The sequence below is a fragment of the Mus musculus genome, chromosome 11 (assembly GCF_000001635.26).
Source record: "Mus musculus strain C57BL/6J chromosome 11, GRCm38.p6 C57BL/6J".
Lineage (NCBI taxonomy): Eukaryota > Metazoa > Chordata > Mammalia > Rodentia > Muridae > Mus > Mus musculus.
The window spans coordinates 77,743,273-77,748,575 of NC_000077.6; the positions used below are offsets into that span (position 1 = coordinate 77,743,273).

The window sequence follows — 5,303 nt, forward strand, 5'->3', positions numbered from 1 at the left end:
GTGTGTGTGTGTGTGTGTGTGTGAGAGAGAGAGAGAGAGAGAGAGAGAGAGAGGTTGTGTGTACATATGTATGATGTGTATATATGTGTTATGTTGTCATGTGTCTATGTGTATACATATAAGTGTGATGTGGTATGTATATGTAGGATGTGTGTGCATGTGTGACATATGTGCATTTGTGTGATATGGTGTGTTTATATGTTCTGTGTGAGTGTGTGATGTGGGGTGTGTTTGTGTGTGATATATATTGAAGTGTGTATATGTATGGGGTGTGTGTGATGTGTTGTGTGTATGATATGTTATGCATGTGATAGAGTGTGTGTGTGTGTGTGTGTGTGTGTGTGTGTATGTATGGGGTGTGTGTGATGTGTTGTGTGTATGATATGTTATGCATGTGATAAAGTGTGTGTGTGTGTGTGTGTGTGTGTGTGTGTATGTGTATGTGTGTGTGTGTGTGTGTGTGTGTGTGTGTGTGTGTGTGTATGTGTGTGTGCATTGCACTCAGTGAGTAGTTAGACTTGAACTGCTGCTGCTCTGGTCCCAGACCTGATCCCTCACTTCTCAAGTTATACTTCTCCATCCTCCAGCTCATTTCCTTGTGGATGAGGCCATCCTAGATTAGGACAGGGTTTTCCCAGGAGAGGAGAGACAGGTAGAGGGGTCCAGCTTGGGTTCTGAGATACCCTACTGAGCCCCTGGCCAGGTAGACTCACCGGGATGAAGGACACATGATATGGATTTTGGGTTCTCCCTCCTGGTCAGTTTGGGGCTCTGCATGTTGAAACCAGTTCACACCAGAGTTCCATTATATCAGCGTTTAGGGAGGTACTCTTCTGACCTGCTTGAGCTTGAGAGTTCTTAGTGCATGTGGGGCAGCCACACTGACACGACACTGGGGGGCGCTCATGTGGCTCCTGGAGGATGTGACTCCTCAGGTGTGTGTCAGCTTGTTCCAGCCGTTTTGTTCTCTGAAGATCGGTGCCTTTGGGTATAAAATGGGGACAGTAGGAAGTATTGCAGGCTGGAGATGTGACTGAAACTCAGTTGGCAGAGGGCTCTCCTAGCTTTCACAAAGCCTTGGGTTTGGTCCCCAACACTACATTTGCAGAGCATGGTGACTCACCCCTGTAATCCTAGCACATGGGAGATGGAGGTGGGAGGACCAGGAACCCAAGGTCATTCTTGGGTACATATCAAGTTTGATGCCAGTCTGGCCATCATGAAACCCAGTCTCAGAAGAAAAAAAAAAGCGCTGGTTAGGAGTTTAATGATCATAAAAGGAAATAAAGTGGGTAAAGCATTGATCACAGTGTTTGACTTAAACAAGAACGTGCTACATGTGGTGGCGGCACTGCTGCTGCTACTGGTGATGGCAGTGGTGGTGCTGGTTGTGATGGTGGTGGTGGTGATGGTGATGATGCAGAGCTGTAGCACCCCGAACCCTCCCCACAAAGGAAGAGAAACTGCTGCACATCTGGAACCCAGGACTCAAGAGGCTAAGACAGGACGATTGCAAGTTTAATGTTAGCCTGAGTTACATAGTAAAACCCTGCTTCAAAAATGGAGTACGGGGTGGAGATAGTGAGAGGAAGCTGGAAGTAATAATGATTATAAGTTTAGGGCTGGAGAGAGAGATCTCAGTGGTGAAGAGCTTTTGCTGATCTTCCTGTACACCCAAGTTTATTTCCTAACCCCCAAATCGGGTGGCTTACAACTACCTGTAATTCCACTTCTAGGGGAATCCAGGGCCCTCTTCTGGATTCCACATGTTCATAAGCACCTATACTGTATACACATGACATACACACAAATAAAAATAACTTTAAAAATAAAGTTTTTGTAAAAATTGTAAATTTACATGTAGTATTTGTTTGTTTTGCTTTTGTTTTATTTATTTATTTATTTATTTATTTATTTATTTATTTTGGTTTTTCGACAGGGTTTCTCTGTGCAGCCCTGGCTGTCCTGGAACTCACTCTGTAGACCAGGCTGGCCTCGAACTCAGAAATCCGCCTGCCTCTGCCTCCCAAGTGCCTGGCAGTTTTTGCTTTTAGAGATGACCTCTCCATGTATCCCTGGATGTCCTGGAACTCACCAGGTTGGCCTTGAACTCGTAGAGATCTGCCTGCCTCTGCCCTCGAGTGCTGGGATTAAAAGCTTACGCCACTGCCCGGCTGCATATAGTTCTTGATGTGATACTTTTGGAGATCTTTTTTCCTGATATTTTTCTTACTGATGTTTTAAAGGAAGATTTATTCTACGTTTCTGTGTGTGTGTGTAGTGGGGGAGTGGTATATGTACACACATGACTGCAGATGTTCTTTTGAGTCCAGAAGAGACCATTTTGGATCCTCTGGAGATGGAGCTCCAGTGTGTCCTGAGCCACCTGACATGGGATCTGGGACTCAATTCAGATCCTGGATGGAGCAGTGCCCCATCTGGGTCACAGCGCCAGCTCCCTACTGTTTTCTTTCCACGGAGCTTGTCTGTCCTGTACTCACTGCCTCAGTGGTGAGGCTTAGGAATCAAACTCCTTTCTGACCTGGGGACCAGAGTGTCCTTCCAGCATAGCCTGGATGATCCAGGATGAAATACAGACCTGAAAAGTGGGTGGCTGGGCTGGAGAGATGGCTCAGTGGTTAAGAGTGCTGACTGCTCTTCCAGAGGTCCTGAGTTCAAGTCCCAGCAACAATGTGGTAATGGAATCCCACACCCTCTTCTGGTGTGTCTGAAGATAAGGGATCAGGAAGCCAGAGAAACTAGAGAAGAAACTAGAAGCTAGGGCTTCTCCATGCTCAGAAGAAGTCACAGAGAGGACATGATGTCTGTGGAGAAAGATCCTATCATGTTTTGGGGACAAAGTGTGGGGGACACAGCAGGGGAATGGCTGGGAAGGTAGAAATGTGGCCTCAAAGTCCTAGGACCTCAAACCTGGCATGGAGGGAACAGGGAAAGCCATCGGGCTACCCAGGAAATCAGTCTCAGTGGAAACCCACATGTGGGGTCTTTAAGTGGAAACCCACATGTGGGGTCTTTAAGTGGATGGATGGCGGGTGACCTGGGGATAGCCAACCGGGGGCAAAGGGCGTGGTGGCTGAATGCTTAGCACCTGTTTTAAGGACATTTTGACAAAATGCTGCTGTGGATGGAAGAGGAACTTAATGCTACTTGGGTATACGAAAGTGACCATCTGTCCCCTATGGCCTGCAATTAAGGACAACCATTTCTGCTCCACTTAGACCAAGAACTGTGTGATTGATGACGAGTAGTTACAGCCTGGCTTTTAGTCGCCAGGCCTGGCTTTGGCTTCCATCTATGTTGCCCAAGCTAGCTTTTTTTCCCATTAAATTAATTTTATCATGTATTAGTGTTTTACCTGTGTGTATGGCTGTGTACCACATGTATGCTTGGTGTCGAAGATGATCAGAGAGTGTCATAGCCCAAGGAACTGGAGGTGAGCTACCACATGGGAGCTGGGAATTGAACAAGAAGAACAGCAAGTGCTCTTAAGAGCTGAGCTCTCTCTCCAGCACCCCAGCCTGCCCTGCCCTTTCCCCAACCCCCAGCGTGCATGCTCTGTACTTATCCACTGAGCCACACCCGCAGTCCCCAGGACAGGGATTCTGTTATCAACCTCATTGTTGGTAAGAAGTTTTGAATGAAGCAAGGGATGTTAAGGGTCCATGTGTTTGGCCCTACAAAGTCATCAGATGTAGTTCAGATAAGGACCAGAGCTTTCCTCTGACGGCAGCCATCATGTGAGCCAAGATGGGTGCATACAAATACATCCAGGGGCTACGGAGGAAGAAGCAGTCAGACGGACGTGATGCGCTTTTTTTTTTTTTTTTTTTTTTTGGTTTTTTCGAGACAGGGTTTCTCTGTGTAGCCCTGGCTGTCCTGGCACTCACTTTGTAGACCAGGCTGGCCTCGAACTCAGAAATCCACCTGCCTCTGCCTCCCAAGTGCTGGGATTAAAGGCGTGCGCCACCACGCCCGGCTGATGCGCTTTTTTTTCACTGCTCACAATACCGCCAGCTCTCTGCGCTGCACCAGTGTCCCCGCCCCACCCGGCCTGATAAAGAGCGAAGACTTGGGTACAAGGCTAAGTAAGTTTATGTCATTTACAGTATTCGTATCTACCTTGGTGGTCACAAACGCCCGGTTTCTTTTCTTTTCTTTTCTTTTCTTTTCTTTTTTTTAAAGATTTATTTATTATATGTAAGAGTACTGTAGCTGTCTTCAGACGCACCAGAAGAGGGCGTCAGATCTCATTACAGATGGTTGTGAGCCACCATGTAGTTGCCGGGATTTGAACTCAGGACCTTCAGAAGAACAGTGTTCTTAACCGCTGAGCCATCTCTCAAGCCCAATGCCCGGTTTCTAAGGGTGTAACTTATGGCAAGTCTGTCCACCATGTTGTTAACCAGCTGAAATTTGCCCGAAGCCTTCAGTCTGTTGCTGAGGAGAGAGCTGGGCGCCATTGTGGGCCTTTGAGAGTCCTGATTTCCTACTGGGTTGGTGAAGACTCCACATATAAATTTTTTGAGGTTATCCTCATTGATCCATTCCATAAAGCTATCAGAAGAAATCCTGACATCCAGTGGATCACCAAACCAGTCCACACGCACAGAGAGATGCGTGGGCTGACATCTGCTGGCAGAAAGAGCCGTGGCCTTGGAAAGGGCTACAAGTACCACCACACTATTGGTGGTTCTCGCCGTGCAGCCTGGAGAAGGCACAGTACTCTCCAGCCCCACCGTTACCACTAATACACGTGATATTTGTAAAATTCATATCCAATAAACAGTTTAGGACAGTCAAAAAAAAAAAAAAAAAAAAAAGGACCAGAGAGAGATGTGTTGCCCCTGCCCAAGGCCACTCAGAAAGTGATGGAGATCAGGATTCCTGTGTTTAGGCTGGTAGAGGATAGATAGGGAGGCAGAGAGGCAGGTGGAGCTGGAAACGTTCTTCCTGGGCTTAGTTCTTCATGCAGGCTTTTCTTGTTAGCATGGTTTCTAGGAAGTCTGCCCAGCCCTGAGACCCGCATTCAGAAGAGGTGCAGGGCCTGCCTGACTAAGTGGGGTTGAGTTGCATGTCATGGCTCATCACTGCTGAAACCTGTGGGTCACTGAGCCTGACCATGCAAGTCTCTCTGTGTGATTCCGGAAGCCTAGCTTGAGCGTCCCCATTGCCTGCACATCTTCTCAGCCTCTTTTTTGTCCACTTGTGGAATTTGACATTTTGGATTCTGGAATTTAAATGTCAGCTCTTGTTGTTCAAAGCCATCTTAGACACCTTAGTGA

The 5,303-nt window shown here is 47.2% G+C and overlaps 1 pseudogene; it reads left to right on the top strand.

Moving 5' to 3' along the window:
- Positions 1 to 3,768: 3,768 nt before the first annotated feature.
- Gm11191 lies at positions 3,769 to 4,769 on the top strand (annotated as a pseudogene).
- Positions 4,770 to 5,303: the final 534 nt, after the last annotated feature.